The sequence below is a fragment of the Macaca fascicularis genome, chromosome 11 (genome assembly GCF_037993035.2).
Source record: "Macaca fascicularis isolate 582-1 chromosome 11, T2T-MFA8v1.1".
NCBI lineage: Eukaryota > Metazoa > Chordata > Mammalia > Primates > Cercopithecidae > Macaca > Macaca fascicularis.
In genome coordinates this window covers 97695925-97717452 of record NC_088385.1, presented here as the reverse complement: position 1 = coordinate 97717452, position 21528 = coordinate 97695925, and the positions used below count along the sequence as shown (strand labels likewise).

The 21528-nt window shown below is 34.3% G+C and overlaps 1 long non-coding RNA gene across 1 annotated transcript; it reads left to right on the top strand.

Annotated features, from left to right (window-relative positions):
• Positions 1-5409: 5409 nt before the first annotated feature.
• Positions 5410-20213, top strand: LOC135966110 (uncharacterized). The gene is made up of 3 exons (XR_010579213.1): positions 5410-5489; positions 18973-19092; positions 19467-20213. It is a non-coding gene; the product is annotated as an uncharacterized lncRNA (long non-coding RNA).
• The last annotated feature ends 1315 nt before the right edge of the window (positions 20214-21528 follow it).

The window sequence follows — 21528 nt, the reverse complement described above, 5'->3', positions numbered from 1 at the left end:
AAATAGAAATTAAAAATTAAATGTCAAGTCTTGCTATATATTGGTTGATTTGTTTCCTCATTGCCAGACAGACAATATTTAGAGAAGAGTATTTTGTCATCTGTTCAAGGGTACACAGTAATTTGGGGGATGGCCATTCAAACGTAGGAATTGGTTCTCAAACTCACTCTCTTTCTCATGTACAGTAGTTTATCTCAAAAGCAAGTCAATGTGTTTATTTTGTAATAGAAATTAATATATACTTCAATATATCCATCAGTGTTAGATGAATATAGTTGGGTGGTCAGGAGTTAAAAGTCTTTAGCTTCTACTTGCATATTCCATTTCTTAAAGATTGCAGAAGTGCACATTGATTAATTAATAAACTTAAATTGACTTACAGGGTTTAAACTAGGTCAGTAATAAGATGTATTCTACAGAGCCTACTAAAATAATAACTTTACATTTTAAAAATAATAGAAATTGCGTAAGGATGTTGTTATCCCACAATTGCAAAGAAAAACTTCTGGGTATTACTTGATAGCAAGTCTTTCTGTATTCAGTTAACAAGACAGCTCAAAACTATACTTGATTTATGATACTACAACTTTTTCAAATGTTGATCAATTACATGGTTGATCAGAGCCCCAGAAAAGTGGGTATAGACTAAGCATAGCTTCTAAGTAAAATATCATTTAATTTGTTCTGAGGAGAAAAAGAAATGTATTCTAACTCTCTATATAAAATTATTGCATCAATGAAAGGACTATTTCTTCAAGAATACTTTCTACTAAATTCACTTTATTTGTGTAGTGCCATCCTTCATCACTGTACTCTGAACCTTGTTAGGAAATTCCTTTGGACACACTTCATGTCCCAAAGCACTTAACATTCCTAAATTGTTTTCTTGGAACTTGCTTTTCATTTCCTCTGCCAGGCATGCCAGTGAATTTGACCTTTGATCTGTAAAGAATGCACTTCAAGATAGATGGAGGTAGGAGAATTATGGTTCCTTGTCACCTTTTATATGTTGAAAAGTACATTTTAAAAAACATTTTGAGCAAACATACAATTAAACAAAATATGTAGTTACTTAGGTTCATAGCGCATCGCCTCCACATCCTTCTTTAGCGAATATATTTTTAGATTAGGTTACAGTCAATGACTTTTGCATTCTTTATGTCACCACAAAGACAAATAGCATTAATTTTTATTCTTATCATCTTATATATTCTTCTAGTCATCTTTATTATTCAGAAGGCAAGAACAATTAAGCAAGTAAATATGTTGCTATGTACTTCTAACACTTTTAGTTCATTCTTCAAACAGTATATATATATATATATGTGTGTGTGTGTATATATATATCATTGCATGTATGCATTTAATTCTCCTAATTGAAAATAAATTCAAGTCATTTTAAATAATAAATACATTCATTTGAAATACCCTAAGAAGGCCTCCACTCAATCTATGACTAAGCGACAACATTTTTGGCCACTTATCTTCTTCACATATATTCAATAAAAACAGAAAACAATAGGCCCTGCACAGTGGCTCACGCCTGTAATCCCAGCACTTTCGGAGGCCGAGGAGGGCAGATCACGAGGCCAGGAGATCAAGATCGTCCTGGCTAACATGGTGAAACCCCGTCTCTACTAAAAATATTTTATATATATATATATATATCTGGGTGTGGTGGCTGGTGCCTGTAGTCCCAGCTACTGGCCTACTGGGGAGGCTGAGGCAGGAGAATGTCGTGAACTCGGTATGTGGAGCTTGCAATGAGTCGAGATTACGCCACTGCACTCCAGCCTGGGTGACAGAGGAGACTTCACCTGAAAAAAAAAAATACAGAAAACAACAAAATAAAAATTAAAGAAAAACATAATTGCGTGGCAGCATTTCTTAACTTTATTTTACTATACAGGAGTAACATTCAAATTTGTCATTTGTATTTAATGCAGAATTGCTCACTTTACTTGAATGGTGCTTGGTACTTATTCTAAAGTAGAAGTTTAAAATGATTTTATAAATACAGACTAATATTTCATTCATTCAACCTACTTATTGTACATGTATTAATGCTGAACACTAGGGAAGATGTTGGAGATAGAATGGGAATAAGACAGAGTTCCACTTTCAAGGCCACTGATATGATGGTTTGGCTCTTTGTGCACATTGAAATCTCACTCATCTTGAATTGTAATCCACATGTGTTGAGGGAGGGGCATGGTGGGAGGTGATTGGATCATGGGAACGGTTTCTCCCATGCTGTTCTTGTGATAGTGAATGAGTTCTCACAAGATCTGATATTTTAAAACTATTTGGCAGTTCCCTCCTGGCTCGCTCTCTCCTGCCACCGTGTAAGACATTCTTTGCTCCCCCTTAGCCTTCTGCCATGATTGTAAGTTTCCTGAGGCCTTCCCAGCTATGTGAAACTGGAGTTAAGTAAACTTTTTTTCTTTATAAATTGCCCAGTCTCAGGTAGTTCTTTATAGCAGTATGAAAATGGACTAATAGAGTCACGTATAAGGAAATATGTAATGAATAGAAACCAATACATTTTGTGATGGGAGTAAGTACAGGATGCTATGGGAGCATATAGGAGACACATGAGGAATCTCATTAGGGTGTGATGGATAAGGTGAAGGGATTTTACATAAAGCTTGGAGGTTCAGAAGAAATTAGTCGGATAAAGAAGAATTATGCCAAATGAATAAACACATTAAAACTTTAAGAATTTCTTCAGGTGTACATCAATTCCTCTTTCAGGCCTGAGTTAATAAATGTTATACTGAAATGTACCTTGGGGTGTATAGCCAACTCTTCACTTCATGATTTAGAGCTGTGGTGTTGGTATGACTTAAGTGAAGGAAGTTAATGCAGTAATCGGAACATTAACCCAAGGAAGATTCTAGGCCTGCCCATTTCCCTGAATTTTCCCAGTAAATCGTTACTGCATGACTCCTGCAGCAATTTCAACAGAAAGCTTAAATAATTTGGATGTTGAATAAGATTATAGAAAACTTTATTTAAAATACATGAGATTTCAATTTAAAATTTTAAAAATTATTGATATTAGCCAGTTTTCTAGATTGCTGAAAAATAAAGTAATTGACTAAGTTTGTGAATTAGTTCTTCCAACTTAATAACTAGATTATATTGAACAAACATGATTATGCAAGATTATATATAACAAATGATTGTGTGGTGATCAGCTGATATTATTGCCACTATTATAACATGAATGTTCAATTATTCACAGTTTAATTCTGTCATGTCACAATGACAACCATGAAATGAAAATCATTTATAAAATAAAAGAAGTTGCAAAATATGTTTTAGTTTAATTTCTTAAATTAAATTTAATAGGGAGTATATGGAGGGGACTGGGCTGAGGAAATGAGAGTAATAAGCAGTGATTATACGAAAATGTGAAAACGATCTCACTGTATTTCAAACAGTTGCCTATTTGGTGAATAAGGTTTGTTATTCCTACAAAAAGCAAAATAATATAAGACTATGATTTTTATTAGTTTCACTATTTGGAACACTATAGGAGCAATTATTATGGGTCCTAAAACACTTCGTTACAATTAAAATTGTTCAGGTCATGAGGACAAAAATCATAGTTGGTAGTTGAGTCATTCCATCAGAAGATAATAATTTCTTGATGTGTGTCTATTTGACAACACACACATTCAGGTTAAAGGAGATGTCCAGTGCAGGTGTGGTCTCTCAGGTCTGTAATCCCATCACTTTGGAAGGCCAAGGTGGGCAGATCACGAGGTCAGGAGTTCGAGGCCAGCCTGACCAACATGGTAAAACCTCATCTCTACCAAAAATACAAAAATTAGCCAGGCGTGGTGGTGCGTGTCTGTAATCCCAGCTACTCAGGAGGCTGAGGCAGGAGAAACGCTTGAACCTGGAAAGCAGAGACTGCAGTTAGCCGAGATTGTGCAACTGTACTCCAGCCTGGGTGACAGAGAGAGAGTCTGTCTCAAAAAAACAAAACAAAAAAAGAGAGATGTTGAACAGGATATCAGTTTTACTAACCCCACCAATCAATGGCACTAGAGATATAGTCAAGGTATTATACTGTAGAATTTCACCAAGTGACATACATTTGGAGAACTAAACACCAAGCATTCAATCAATAGAAAAGTTGCCAACTCCAACTGGAGACCAAAGAATCATTTAATTACCACTCACAAAACGAATCTGGTGAATTATATATCAAATTGAGAAGGCTATTACTTTGGTATCAATTTGAACAGAATATGGTAGCATGACATTTATTAGCCAATGGAAGAAAAATAATGAATGCTAACTATTCTTCTGTGATGGTTTATTTTAGGTGTCAACTTGACTGGATTAAGGAATACCTAGAGATCTGGCAAAACTTCTGTGTGTTTATAAGGATGTTTCACAGAGGAAATTGGAGTGTAAGTCAATGGACTGAAGGGGAAAGATCCGCCCTCCATGTGAGCAGACACCATCTCATCAGCTGGAGGACTGATAGAATAAAAAGGCAGAGGAAAACAATATTTATATGTCCCTCAGAGCTAGGACATTCATCTTTTCCTGCTCTTGGGTGTCAGAACTCCAGCCTCTCCAGGTTCAGACCCTAAGATTTACACCAGTGCCACCCGCCCCACTCTCCCCTGCCCTGGGTTCTCAGGCATTTGGTTTTGGACTGAAAGTTTTATCATTGGCTTCCCTGGTTCTAAGGCTTTTGAACTTGGACTGATGCATGCAATTTGCTTCCCTTGTTCTATGGTTTATAGACAGCCTGTTGTGGGTCTTCTCAGTCTCTGTAAATCACAAGAGCTGATTCCCTTATAAATCCCCTTTCATATATTATCTATATCTGTATCTATATCTAATCTATCTATCTATCTATATCTCCCATTGGTCTTGTCTCTCTGGAGAGCTCTCACTAATACATCTTCCAATTCCTCTATCACCCACCTAGAATTGTCTGACTTGCAATATACTCTGCTTAGGTTTCTCCATAGTAGCCATACAAGAGATTGATAGGGAAAAGTGCGCTATATTTTGGTCTGTAAAAACCTTTATCTTACAAGTTTTATTCTTTAATAAATAATTACATGTATGACAACTTACACATAATTATAGGTACCTTAAAGACATCTTAAACTGTACACCTGGGGTCCCAAGATTTCATAGGCTTTAGCATCTGTCCCAGAGTGTTTAATACAATATTATGATAGTCGTATCAAAATAAAACAGAATGTGTTAGGAACAATTTGTACATTCCACTTTGGTCATTGTCTGACCTACTGGTGTAAGATGCATGTGCTACATACAGTTCTTATTTTAGCAAGGTAAATCTGAGAGCTGACCAGAGATAAGCTACTTCTTTTCTAAGTTAGAGATAAGTAAGATCGCTAACACCTCCCTTTCAAGGACAGTGTGCAGAGTTCTAACTGATAAAGTTCATTCAGAATTACGTGGCTAGATACAACCAACTCCTTCCAGTAGAGGTAAGATTGGGAGTTCTTGGCCCTGCTGCCACTATAATGTTTTGAATTTTCTTATTGTGGCCTTTGTTGCATCCTATGAGATGCACTTGGTCAGTGTGTCACAAGTTAGTGGAATCAATGGGAAAGTTGATCATAAATGACTTACGCACACTGGTAATATTGACCATTTACTATGATAGCCTAATGATAGTACTGAACAGAGGAAGTTCAGAAACTGCTGCAAAATTCAGCATTTATTTCAAAATCTGAGAGTCATTATAAGAAACCAGACAACTTTAGCAGGTATGTTTGTAATTTACTTTGTAAAGATTGATTTTGCATTCAGATCAAATTGCTTGCTTTTAATTCCAGTTGTCTTGTGCACATCTGAAAAGCGAAGCAAAAGCTATTATGTTTGTGCCATTAACAGGAGGAAAATTTTGGGTCAGGCACAGTGGCTCACTCCTGTAATCCTAGCACTTTGAGAGGCTGAGGTGGGCGGATCACTTGAGGAGAGGAGTTTGAGACCTGTCTGGCCAACATGGTGAAAACCCACCTCTTCTAAAAATATAAAAATTAGTAGGGTGCGGTGGCGGGCACCAGTAAGCTCAGCTAGCTACTCAGGAGGTCGGGAGGGTAATTGCTTGAACCCAGGAGACAGAGGTTGCAGTGAGCTGAGATAATGCCTCTGCACTCCAGCCTGGGCAACAGAGCGAACCTGTCTCAAAAACAACAACATAAAACAACAAAACATACACACACACACATACACACACAAACACACACACAAAGTAGGAAATTTTCCCAAATACTGAAATAATACAAATTTCATATTGTTGTCATCAGATGTTTCAACTAGAATATCAAGGAAGTTAATTCAGATACAGATGACATTATTTTATCCAATTTATGTATTCTATGTAAAGGCTTAGAAAATTCATTAGGTAAAAGGTGAAATATATGACATTATTTTGAATGCTAATATCAACTAATTTAGCATTCAAAATTCAAGATAATGTATTTGAGGTGATGGTGTGAATATAATATTTGGTAGAGCAGAGTAGGGAGACAAATGAAGGATCCTACTAATTAAGAAAATCTAAGAAATAGAAATGTACTTGGAATTGGTTGTGAGGAATCGCTAATTTATAATTGGGCAGAAGCTAGCTACAATATTACACCCATTGAAAGAGAAGTTGAAGTGCCAATATATATAACTATTTTCGTACATACATGATGAAAATAAGTTTTTATAATGAAGTTGATGTTGAATACAAAAGAATACTTCAACATTGCAGACTGTGTGACATAGCCTTCTTTTATGAATTAATTTTAAACATATGTGAACCTTTGAAATCTACTTTGTAAATCAACACATGAAGTACAAAGATTTTTAACTTTTTTGGCACATAAGTCTAATTTTGTTTGCATTTTTAAAATTTCTTTGATTTATTGAATCAAAGTATTTAACAAATAGAGTACCAAATGACTAGCTTTTAAAGCTCTTATTGACTCAAAGCTCCTGTTAAAATAAACATGCAAACAGGAAAACATTGAAATGTATCCCCACAAAAGTAAGGGAGGAACGGAACAAATTAGATGATGAGCGCTTACACAGTGTTTAAGATTTATTTTTGTAATTGCTCCTTAGAATATTTCCACTCATAGAAGTTTATTTTGATTGCATTCCTATTTTTAATTTGATAAATTTATATTCTGTAAAGGAAAGGACTGAAATTAAGAAGCCTTACAATTTCACAGCACCTAAGTTTGTCAAGTCATTCAAAACAAACATAAATGAAGACATTATTTAATGAGTTTTATTTTGCAAAAATATTTGTCAAAGAAAGGTACTCAGTAAAGCAGAAATACAATATATATAAAAACTCATGGTTTAAACTGTTCACACATTTAATTAAAAAGACCCCAAAATTAAAAATTGAGAAATTTTGTTTTACAGCCTTTACTCTGATCTTGCTAGGTAGCAAAACATGTATCGAGAATGTACTTTGTTGATCGGGCGCAGCACTTTGGGAGGCCGGGTCCGGCGGATCACTTGAGATCAGGAGTTTGAGACCAGCCTGACCAACACAGTGAAACCCCGTCTCTACTAAAAATGCAAAAATTAGCAGGGCATGGTGGCAAGTGTCTGTAATCCCAGCTACTCAGGAGGCTAAGGCAGGAGAATAGCTTGAACCCAGGAGGCAGAAGTTGCAGTGCACTGCACTCAAGCCTGGGTGACAGACGGAGACTCCATCTCAAAAAAAAAAAAAAAAAAAAAAAAAAGGAGAGAGAATGTAATTTGACTTGTCATTTAGAATACTATAATCTCCAGAGAGGAGTCCATTGAAAATATCAATTTTTCTTGACAGCGTCAACTAGTGATGAGGTATATGATCCCTGTGTTCTGAAGAGGCTATGCATTTGGAAGTCTAGAAAATTCTAACTTTTCCAAAGGCAGCAATGCATATTATACACTGTATGTTTTAGTGGGATCCATTAAAAACTTTACACAATCTTATGTATTTTTAAGCATTTTAAAAATTATACACAGACAGAAGTGTGCACAGATTGTAAGTATACAGCCTAGTGAATTTTTACAAAGTTAGTACATCTGTGTAACCAACACCCAGATCAAACACAGAACAAGACCAATATCCTGGAAGCCCTCTGGTATCACTCTTCAGCTAATTTACCTGCACCCTTAGGGAAACCTAACAGCACACTTTTCATGTGTGTTATCATGGGCAGATTTTTAAAACTTCATTTGGTCGGGTGCGATGGCTCACGTCCGTAATCCCAGCACTTTGGGAGGCCGAGGCAGGTGGATCACGAGGTCAGGAGATCGAGACCATCCTGGCTAACACGGTGAAACCCCTCTACTAAAAATACAAAAAAAAAAATTAGCCAGGCGTGGTGGCGGACACCTGTAGTCCCAGCTTCTCCGGAGGCTGAGGCAGGAGAATGGCATGAACCCGGGAGGTGGAGCTTGCAGTGAGCCGAAATGGTGCCACTGCACCACAGCTCAGCCTGGGCGACTGAGCAAGACTCCGTCTCAGAAAAATAAAAACAAAAACAAAAAAAAACTTTATTAAATCACCTCATATGACATGCCCTGAATTATTTTATTCAATATTATTTTCATTGAGATTAAATTACATTGTTATGAGTATTGTTAGTTTTAATATTCTCATTCCTGTATAATATTCTATTGTAAAAATAAATCACAATTCATTTATACATTCTACTCTTGATGGATATTTGGGCTACTTCCAATTTGAGGCTATTGTCTGTAATGCTGATATAAACATTTGGGCACGGGTTTTTTAGGCTTTTATGCATATTCCTTATGTAGACTTTCAAAATCTCATTTTATTTTTAAAATTCAATTTAAATAAATTAAATCTTTTGTTAAAGTAACCTCTGTCTCTCTCTCTCTCTCTCTCTTTTTTTTTTTTTCTTTTCAATGTATACCAGGACAGTCTAATGCCTTGAATAGGTTGGTAAACATTTTACACTTTTCTTTCTGTAGCCTTCTTCTACTTGTGTTTGTTTTTTATAAATATCCACCCATTTATTCATTTTCTTCTGCCCCTAAATGGCATCCAAGGCAATCACCATATAATTGTGAGACCATTCATGGAACACTTTCCTATTACTCTTATTCTCAAACTGATTGTTGTAATAATTTTGCAGAAAAAAATATCATCTATCAGTGTAAATCTCAATAACAGTATGCTCATTTCAACCTGATTTTAGAGTTTTTTCTTTGGAACAAGGTGGGGTATAAATAAGTAAATTAGTTGTACAAATAATCCGTCCCAAAATATACTTTACTGCAAGCAGCAAAGTTTAGGTGAAACAATTAAATTGTGGTTTCAAAATTCTTTATACAATCTTTTAGAAAAAGTACTTACTCTTTCACAAAATACATAACAATGTATAGACTAAGTATCGAATGCCTTGTGTGGGATTAATTGGAAATTGGGAGTTTTTTTTCTTCTTCTTCTGAGCAACAGGGCATTTTATTGAAACGAGATCAGTTATTGTGATGCTACACTTTATATTATCCATTTTAGTATATTTACCTCTTTGAAATATGAAATGTCCTATTGGAAATCATATAAACTTCTTGGAAACATTAAGGACTCAGAAAGTAATCTGTTTTTTATAGATATTAGAAATACAATGGTGATTAACAATAAACTACCAGTAACTGATGAAGTGTAGAGAGAATTAAGCCAACCTAATATTGCAGAATTAAGCCAACCTAATATTGCTTAACTATCATTTTATATGCCTGAACTATTGTGTAGTTAGTGGTATTCTCTTTGTTTCTAAATTTTGAGTAAACCAATTTTAACCTCTATATTATTTAATAAATTGCAGGTGAGTTTAGATACATTTGCATAATTTACATTTTAATGTAAATACAAGTTATAAATAAGAGCATCACATAAAAAGTTAATGTCCTGATACATGAACAAAACAGAGTGAAACATTTCTAACAAATCAAATCAAATAGATTTAGACCTAACATATCATACAAGCAATGGCAATAGCAGCAATAAGAACAATATTAATACCCAGTGCTTTTGTAGTCATTATTGTGGTAAAAATATATTTAAATAAAAGAAAAAATACACAAATGCTTAATGAGGGCATATAATCTGTGTATTGAGACTGGTGCTAATCCCTGTTTATTCATTCATTGACTCATTTGATCCCAGCAAAAACTGAGATTTACAGAGATTAAGTACTTATATAAAGTTTCACAGCAAGTGGTAGGAAACCCACAACTGGACCCTAGACTGTCTAATTTAAATGTGTGTCCTTTAAACCATTCTATTGGCTCTCATTAGAATGAAGAGGAATCTCTAATAAGAAATAATAAAAGAGTGTTTATTCTGTAGTGTCTTTTTTGTTGTTGTTCTTCTCAAATAATCGTATATGTTATAAAATGTCCATTATGCAAAAAGGGGTCTATGAACTGATTGCCTTAAATTACAGTGGCAGACACATCTTTTTTGCCCACTTTGAGGTGACCTGGTGTGCACTATCCCTCAATGAGCTGTGAACAGGCCTACTGCTGTTTCTTAATGTGTATTTGGCTTTCCTGGCCCTACCGTGAAGATCTTTTAAATCTCAGTTTTCTTCCAAGTATCTTTCATTTTTATTCTTATTACACATTTTTCACTGCCTTCTACTCACCGCCCACATCAAGGTCAAATATCTTTCTAACCCACTGCTGTGCTTTTGCTTCAGCCTACAGCATTTCACTCATTCCTCCTACCTGCTTTCCTAATGTCTCCTTTCATTTTAAACATTGCATCTTCCACCTACCTACTCGAAGATTTGAAGATTCCCTTGGAGGATTCTAGCTACTTGTGTATAAATAGATAAGTTTTTCCAAGGCAAACTTACTCTAAAAAATGAGAAGTTTGCTTTTTCAATCATGCATAGGCCTAATATTCTATACCTACACTTTTCTAAATGCAAGTATAAAATAAGAATACTTCCTTATAGAGTCTCATCAACAAATGATTCAATTATTCTTCATATGATTTTGAATACACATGATTCTTCATACCTTTATAATTAAGAATAATAATTATATTACCATATTTATGCGTTAGTAGGCTTTATGCTAGTTTGTAATTTTTGTATTACTCTCTTATTAGCTAGCAAGTAAGAAATCTTGAATTTCACTGATTGATATGTCACACTATGTTATAATCAAATTTAAAAATGTTTTAGCACGGCTGGGCGCGGTGGCTCAAGCCTGTAATCCCAGTACTTTGCGAGGCCGAGACGGGCGGATCACAAGGTCAGGAGATCGAGACCATCCTGGCTAACACAGTGAAACCCCATCTCTACTAAAAAATACAAAAAACTAGCCGGGCGAGGTGGCGGGCGCCTGTAGTCCCAGCTACTCGGGAGGCTGAAGCAGGAGAATGGCGTAAACCCGGGAGGCGAAGCTTGCAGTGAGCTGAGATCTGGCCACTGCACTCCAGCCTAGGTGACAGAGCGAGACTCCGTCTCAAAAAAAAAAAAAAAAAAAAAAAAGTTTTAGCACAAACGAAAAGACATTTTCTATAACACATATTTTATTATTTAGTAAATTCCTTCATTCATTCATTCAACAAATACAATTTGGCACCTACTACGTGCCAGGTGATACAATTTGCACAAGGACTACAGTGCTTTGAAGGCCATGGAAAGTCTCAGTTTTTATGAAGCCTACAGTCTAGTAGACTAAATAGTAAACATGCTAGCAAAGGACAAACTAAATATGTTTTAGACTTACTAACGTTTTTTGTTTTTGTTTTTATTCTTTTTTTTTTTTTTTAGTTAATGATAAGTGGCTCAAGGATATAAATAAAAAGAAGGGGATGAATGTTAACAGTGGTGGGGTAAGGTACAATTATGTTGGTCCTTAATTTCATATGCAGTACTTGAAATTTGAGAGACCTACCATATCACTGCTACATCGAAATAACCTTCATGATGTTTGCCAGCAGTATCTATTGTGAGTTTCCTCCCACACCTGCTGTTTCACTTATTTTGGGCATTGAACTTTGCCCTTCAGCAATGGAATAAGACTTGGGAGAGTCAGCATTCAGTCCAATCTTCCTTTCAGCCACCTAACTTACATGGACGAACAATTAGAATGTCAAAATAATGTACTACTCATGAAATGGGGAATTTAGACTAGTCATGGTTCTTAACATGGGTCCATAGACTTTAGAGAAGTGTAGGTAAAATTTGTGAAAACTACCAACTTAGATTATATTTATTTTCAAAAATCTCTAACTGAAATTCACCTTTTCGATTATGCATAACTTTAATAGTAACAGCATTTCCTATGAATACTTCACCAACTGAAATCACAGATATGTTGTATTACATTAGGGTTGTAATAGATATCTCAAATTATTATTTAGTCCAATCACTATTGAAAAATTATGGCAATTATTAGATCTTCCTAATAAAGGTCTTGATAATGAAGTACATATATTACTAAATCAAAAAATTTATTTTAAATACTGTAATGGTACAATTTTAACAAAATTTGTTTCCTGTATAATCCTATGTGTTTTATTTTGGAAATACAAAGAACAGGATGCTGTATAAAACGGATTACATGAAATAAAATACACAGATATACATTTAAGTATGCATGGTCTATTTAAAAATTTCAGTTAGAATGGAACTGCACAGAGAGTGATATTTGAACTGAGAGCTAGAGAATGTGGGGCAGTGAATCCTATGAAAAGTGAAGGAGGAGACTCCAGGGCTAGACGAAAGTCCCAAACTGCAAAGAACTTAGTTAATATATATGAGAGGCAGAAAAAGAAAAGGAGTGTGGAAATAAGTAGTTATATGTTTTTTTCCAGCCATGCTCAGCTGCATGGATCCAGGAGCAGAACTGATGAAGAGATGAATATGAACTATAATTGGGTTTTAGCTAAGAGTTTGACAGTGGGAGCCTATGTGCTAGGCATTGATGACAATGTGTACCATGGAAATTAAGCAAAGTAAGGAGAAATATGAATATTGCAAGTTGAGAGATGGAAAAGGATTAGTGAGAAGATGGTAAAATTGATGGGTTGCAGGTTATAGTGAGATCTGAGGATGGTTGGAGCTGAATATTAGAGGTAATATGTAGGAAGCCTATTGTAGTAGTACTAGTAAGAGATAACAATGGCTATGGAAATGCAGAGAAGTATATAATTCAGGATATTTTAGTGTCATTATTGTTAGAATCCTGGAAAATAAGCTCAGTGAGATGTTAGCTCAGTGAGGTAACTTACTTCAGTTATTCCTTCTACTGGGAGTAAAGGGTTCACTGCTTTATTTCTAGTCAAAAGAATTGTTTCTGGAACATAGAAAATAATAAATATTAAAAAATTAAATGAATGATTGTATGTGAGATCAAGATGTATAATGACTTCCAGGTTTCTGAATGGGTGCAATTTTTAAAATAGGAAAGAGAGATTGGATAACCAATTTGTAACAGATTTGTGTTTTTTTCTTAAAATTATTATGAATCACACATATTATTATAATCATCTTCCTTATTAATAACAATGGTTTTTGAGCATCTATTACAGTAGAAATATTGTGATCAGTACTATAAGAAAAAAAGAATGAGATATACGATTCTTTATTTAATACAATTAAGAGCATTTGAGGACTTAGTTAAAATATAGGCATATAAGATAGAAAACAGTAATAGATTTCCCCCCAACACATACAAAACTAAACATTTAAAGAGAATACTGAAATATTTTCAGTGTCTTAATTGAAAACTGCCTTGAACTTTGAATTCCACTGCCAGCCTATCAAACAAGTGTAAGCAAAACAACAACATATTCAGAACACAAGACAAAGGAAGTCTGTACTCTCCTAAAGTATTATTTGCAGGTATACTTTAGCAAAACCCCAAAATAAGTTACATAATCAATAAACTATAATCAATAAAACTCAAAGCAATTAACAAAAATCTCTGATTTATTGCCTTCTTGAAGGGGAAGAAGTTTGTCTCAAATTGTTGTTTTAACAAATACTATCAGTGAGCAGTAAGTCAACTGAGTGATATGTTGGAGATAATTGTTTTTGTTATATCAACAATTAAGAAACAAAGCAAAATCAAAGACAATTAAAAATTCCAGGAAAAATAAACTGCTATACTAGAAAGCCATAATCCCAATAAGAAGTAAACAAAGCATAACACTATTTGGAACAAATTAATAAAAAACAGAAAAAGATAACTCAATTGGTTTTGACGATTAAAACATTTTATTTGTGACATTAGATTTATCAATGTGGAATTATTTCATATTCTCTTCAAATTATCCCCCACTGGTTATGCTGTTATTCAGAATTTTAATGTTGGGTACACTTGATATTGCAAAACGTGTTTCTTATTCGATTTAATAATGAAATATCCTCAAGCATAGCATATTTATCCCACTACCTTGGAGGTTTTTAGAGGGCAGAGATTCTGTCTTGTTAATTGCTGTATGAATATCACCAAGAACAGTATCTATCCTGACACACAGTAGGCACTGCATAAATATTTCTTGATAATCATGTGACAACACATATCTGTTATTCACTTTGATCCTTCCAGGAAGGGGAGGTGAAAGGAAATTTAGGAACATAATTTGTTATATGTATTATTTGGTAAGAGCAATAAAAATCATAATAAACACTACTATAAAAAATCAATGAACAGGAAACAGCTCCTATCTTCATGGAACTTACAGCACAACCAGAGGCCATCCATAAATAATTGAAAAAATAAAACATGACAGGTCCTGTGATGCTGACATTAACAAAATAGAATGGCAAAAATATAAAAGAAAACCTTACTTCACTTGAGAGAGGATAAGGTGGCTGAGAAAGGGAAATACCTGTGATAGATCTTGAAAATAAGTAAGAATCCTTAAAAAAGTTGGGGATGGAAGGTGGTGAAGAGGACAGCAAATCAAAAGGAATATCACATGGTAAAAACAGCACAGCCTATAAACAGTTTGGTGTGGAAGAAGGGCTGTACAAAAGATTGGAGATGTTGCTGAGGACTTAGCCAGCACATGTAAAGAGCTTAGATCTTACTCTTTGTACCAATTGCACAGATACAGTTTTCTTAAAACCTGTGAACTTACTGATTGAAAAAAAAAAGTCATTGTGAGAGATGTTACTGAAGAAAGGCAACTTAGAAAATGAAGTTAAAACTCATTTGGAATAAGGGTGAGAATAGAAGACAGATACTTAGCCAGTCATGGAATAAGAGATCACCTTCTCAGAATAGTGTCTCTAAATAATCTTTCATATAATAACAGTGCTGTATATGAAGAATAGCTTTTTTCCTTCCAACAAAACACAAACAAAATACCACATATGTATAACAAAGACAAATTATTTAGGATAGCTGCTCATAGGCCCCAGTGGCTCCTGAAGCTCAATTTTATTGCATGTATTCTTCCTTAAACTCCTCTGTAAATGTGAGATTGTAGGGCATTCATGTTGAATAGCTGTTCCTTCTGTCAACTGTATTACAAAAGTACAGACTGTCACTAAAAAATAAAGAAGAAAGGAAGGAAGTCAGAAAGGAAAGATACAACAAAAGAAAGAAAAAGATCAAATTGATTAATGTACCAGGAATTCCTGCACATTGCTGTACTCAAGTGTTTATTGGCAGAAAGGCAAATGTGCATCTTGCTTGCTTTCATTTTCCCAAAACACAACTTAATTAATGTTGTCATATAGCTCCTGGTAATAGACTCACACCGTAACAGTCCTCCCACGCCACAAGATCAATGGAACCCTGGAAGCTACAAGAGAAAGAAATTAGAATGTGCATCAAATTTGGGAAGCTCATAAAGAAAACACATTTGCCCTTCATGTATTTTTAAAGAGATTCTTGTTTCATTATATGTTGTAAATGGTTTCTCTGTTTAGTATAGCAGATAGAACTGAATTTTGGTGGTATCCCATTTTTCAGAGTAACAGAAGGCCATCCAGTTTTAATAAAGGTGTTAGTGGTGATATTATTATACTTAGGTGTCTAGTTATTCTATAGGAACTTTGTAGCGTCTGAGAAAAAATCTTGGCATGTAACCTCATTTATTTGCTTCATTTTCTTCTTTCCTAAGTCTTTAAGATTCAAGAATAAAGTCTGGTGCCAAAAAAAAGAAAGATGATTTTTTTCGATCAGCTATATCTCATGTTTTGTTTTCAGTAGCATATTGGATTGCATAACAGAAAAAAAAACCTGATAATTTAGAATAGCACTTTGGAATATGCATTCGTGTAAATCTGTTTGCTTCTACACTATGTAGCTTTTAGATGAAAATACTGGTTTATTAATTATAACTTTGGGATCAAAGTATCAGGACTGAGGGAACTGAGGTTTTTTTTGTTTTTTGTTTTTTGTTTTTAATACTGCTTATGCAAATAAAAATTGCATCTCCCTTATTTCATATGTATTGATTTATTGCATCCATATTCATGTTGATTTTCAGCTTTAGGTATTTGCTATTTGCTTTTTCAATATGGAGTCATTCCAGAGCAGAATTAGACAAAACATGAATAATTTGTCACAAAGTTCTATTTTTTCTTTGTTTATTTTCATATTTTATGGTTTTGACAATGTGAGAATAAAACAGGTTTAATTTATTAGGAAGTTTATATTTTTGGCATGTTTGAAAAAATAGCATTGTTGGACTCAATATTCTCAAATTTGTTGAAAACTTTATTAAAAATAATTTAAAACATTATGCGATTTTGGTATCTAAAATTACTGATAGTTTTAACAATTACTCTACAGAAATGTGATAGGCCTATTATATCCATTGTTCTTAGAGTTCTTAAATTGATTGGAAGACCTAACATGAGGTCAAGAACTTCATGTATGTTTTAATATTTTGGATTTGTAATATAACAACAACAGCATTACATGCTCATTTAAAAAAATCACTACCCTGATTTGTAAACTCCAGTTTCTTTATCCAATGATGAGTTTTAGTGGGCTATAGGATTTTTAATAATAGATTTTATGACCCTGTATCTACATATTTTGCTCAGGCTATTAAACTAGTTTTAATTTACACTATCAGTACAATTTAGAAAAGGCAAATGGTTCATTAACTTTCTTACTACCAGTGTAAGATTAAGATTCCTTATTTCCTTTCTATTCTAAGTAATGAGCAAAACTTCAAGAGAGTTTGCTAAAGCTATCTTGGTTATATTGAAGGAATATTTTAGGAATTTAGTATCAGCAACCAATTTTAAATAGTTCTAGCATCTCTGCAACATAGATGAAAAGGAGTCACCACTAAAATGATCAGAAAAATACATGCTCTTGATAAATACTTGCTATTTTTCATTTAATATATTAAATCAATATTTTGTCAGAGCAATTAAAGTTTTTGTAGTTGAGTGTGAAGAAGAAAAGTGACATCAATAATTAATGAAAATTACATTGCGTTAATGAATTGCAAAATTGCATTATCTTATTACTCTGTGCAATAAAAATTAATGCTTGAATATCCAAATGGTTAAATTATTCTCTTTTCTGAGACTGTGTGAATAAAATAGATGTAGTTCTAATTTTTCTGAGCATGACAAAGCACAAGAACAAAAAAATTTATTCTATACATATGTATGTATTGTCTACAAAATATGGATTATAGACAGAAAACATACTTTGTAATTTTCCAGAATAATGTAATAGATATAGTTGAGAAATATAGTAATGGTGAAAACTTAACAAATATGAGTATCCATTTTATATTTTCCTATTTTATCCACCAAATGTATTTATATTATATCCAAAAATTTGGCTCAAAACTGGACCAGTTTCAAGAGTAATCAAGAACTAGATAAATAGCATTTAGCTGAAGTTGTGTGATGAAGATTCAATTACTTTTTCAGTATTGGTAAGCCATCCAAAATCTTGACACTAATTTAAAATTTTAACAAGTGTAATTTAGCCAGCCTAATTTAGGTAAATTACAAATTAGTAAATTTGTAGTATTGGTAACGTGGACCATTTTCACCTCATATGAGCCTTCTGCTAATTCTTACATATCATTTTCTGTTGACTTATTTTTGGTTAAAAGTGCTTCAAAGTAAATGTATGTATGTGTATCTGTTTGTGTGTGCATGCACACATGTCAAGTGATTTCATATTATTTTGAGCATCTATTTCATGAAACAATTTTAAATAGGTTAAGGGATTAGATAGTCCCAAGTATTTCACATACCGAAGAACGTTTCCACAACCTAGACTATTCATGGTAGGGATAAATAACACAAAAGTTACATAGAGTACAGGAAAGTGGTTTGTAATACACCGAAAACGACATCTGTAAATGATTTTAGCGTCACTCTTTCTGTCCAGTACAAATTGGAAATCCAGAGAAATACTTTTCATATAAAATTTTGGAATACATAAAAATAATGAAAAATGCTGGGGAAGATATGGAGAAAAACAGGGAAGTCTTGAACTTGATGGTCTATATTTTACTGTCATGCCCATGACAAGTGCATGGCTAATCATTGGGAATAACAGCAGCATTTACTAATAGCACTGAGTGAGTAAGCACATATTTTATTCTAGGCATTTTAATAAACACTTTACATATATTATCTCATTTAATCCTCACAGAACCCCCACAAGATGCATGTTATGATTATACCCACTTTACAGATAAGAATACTAACACAAAGAGCAGGTAAGTTTTAGTTATTTACAGTGCCTGGAAGCCACTGTTTACATTCTAAAAAATATAGTATTCAACAGAATGTAAATTTTGCCCTCTGGTGTTATAGGAGAAGCAGCTCTACCAAGATTATAGCTAGTAAGAAAAAGCAACTGGAAGTGAATTTGTGAAGTCAAACTTCTGAGTGTTTTTAAATACTTTATCCATGCTATATAATATTGCTGTTCTCGTGATAGTGAGTGAGTTCTCACGAGATCTGATGGTTTTATAAGGGACTTTGCCGCCTTTGGCTTGGCACATCTCCTTGCTGCTGCCATGTTAACAAGGACGTGTCTGCTTTCCCTTCTGCCATGATGTTAAGTTTCCAGAGGCCTTCCCAGCCATGCAGAACTGTAAGTCAATAAGCCTCTCTCCTTTATAAATTACCCAGTCTCAGGTATTTCTTCATAGCAGCATGAGAACGGACTAATTACAATCCATCAACGTGTGTATAAATCTAACAATGTTGTTAAAAATTACTACAGCTTTTTCTTTCCTGTCACAGTCACTGTGATTATTAAATTGAAGAATCCCGTTGTCTGTCTATTTGGCCACTAGCTTATTAAGTTTATTCTGGTAAATTATAGCTCATCCTTCATATATCACTTTGAACATCTCTTTCGTAAGACAATTTTAAATATTGGAAAAATTACTGTTTATGTATTTATAATATATTTATGTCTATATGTCTATGGATTGTGAAAGATAAATGGTTTTCTTTTTTTAGAAACATATTGGCATGGTAACTAAGCAGATAGCATGAAAAAAATAATTATTAACAAGTCTATTCATGAATATATAATTGGAGAAAGGAAGTTGACAAGAAAAATAACAAATACATTTGTGGACCATCTTTCTTCTGAAGATCTAATTTTTACTGAAATCTGAAAACAGAGGTGAGTTAGTAGGTCAATAAACTACTGGATATTGTAGGCAAAAGCAGTAAATCATCACAGTTAAGATAAATCATAAATGGCTCGGTGGCTCAAGTGGCTCATGCCTGTAATCCCAGCACTTCGGGAAGCTCAGGGGGGCGGATCACGAGACCAGGAGATTGAGACCATCATGGTTAACATGGTGAAACCCCGTCTCCACTAAAAAAAAAAAAAAAAAAAAAAAAAATTTGCCGGGCGTGCTGGCGGGCGCCTGTAGTCCCAGCTACTCCGGAGGCTGAAGCAGGAGAATGGCGTGAACCCGGGAGGCGGAGCTTGCACTGAACCGAGATCTCACCACCGCACTCCAGCCTGGGCGACAGAGGAAGACTCTGTCCAAAAAAAAAAAAAAAGGTAAGTCACAAATACAGGTGGTATTTAAACAGGTGTCTCATTTTGATTATCAAATGAGATATTTGATCAAGGCAGATACAAATCAGGTTACGTTTGTAGGTAGACTTTGGGTAAATGAATAGAACTTAAGACATAATCAAGCAAATAATAAGGTCCTAGGTTAAAATTTCGTGTGACAGAAGAGAAAATTCCTCTCAGAATCTAGACGGTACTGTGAAGGGAAGGATAATCCCAAACTTCTTAGATCATTTGAAAAAGGCATACAATCCTCAAAGGTAGCAGTGAAAGAAAAGAGGAGAAATCCTGTGAGTGTTGTGACAGGCAGAAGCCCGGAAAATAAGGGAAATGAACCTCAAGAACTGAGATATAGGCCGGGCGCGGTGGCTCAAGCCTGTAATCCCAGCACTTTGGGAGGCCGAGGCGGGCGGATCACAAGGTCAGCAGATCGAGACCACAGTGAAACCCCGTCTCTACTGAAAATACAAAAAAAATTAGCCGGGCGCGGTGGCGGGCGACTGTAGTCCCAGCTACTCAGGAGGCTGAGGCAGGAGAATGGTGGGAACCCGGGAGGCGGAGCTTGCAGTGAGCCGAGATCGCGCCACTGCACTCCAGCCTGGGCAACAGCGTGAGACTCCGTCTCAAAAAAAAAAAAAAAAAAAAAAAAAAAAAGAACTGAGATATATTGTCCAAGAGGATTACTGTGGGAGTTATTGGAAGGCTTGGGTCACCTTGTTTGGGAAGATATCTCAAATAGATAAAATAAGTTGAATTATTTGAGTGACAGTACATTCTTGTTTACCAGATGTTAGAAAGCTTCTTATAAGACACTGATCCATAATTCATACTTCATCATATGTAACCAGTTTTCTAATATTGAGTATCAGGCTTTGTTTGAATCAAACTGCTCACGATATTGTCTGCTTGATAAGGTCATATATATAATTCAGAGTGAACTCTATCTTGCAAGCTAGAAATGTATTTTTCAAATAAAGATATTTCCAACAAGAATATTATGGAGATATTAGAATACAGTTTACAATTTTTGAAAATAACTTGGCTATTAAGCTGTTCTCCTAATTATTTATCTAAAATAGATTAATAAATGTTGAGCATCAAGATAGTGGCATACTCTCTGTAAAGTATATGGACTGCAATGATTCCATGTTTTCAAATAAGTACATATTTATCCTCTAAAGAACAACCAGATTAGGGGATACAGTTAATATTATATTGTGAAATTTGAAATGTTTAATCAGAACTTCAGGCTGGCTAGGTGAAATATTAAAATGAAATTTCATTTCTTTAAAAGAAACGTAAAATTTTCATTTGTCCTAGAAGAGTATGATAAATTTATAGAATGAAAATGCCAATTACAAAGAATGTCATTTATCAACGAATTATATTTATAAAGAGATCAAAATTTATTGTCAATAGCAACTTGAATTTACAAGAAAAAGCAAATAGGTTCTAGAAGATAAATAAGGGAAAATAAAAATGGAAGAA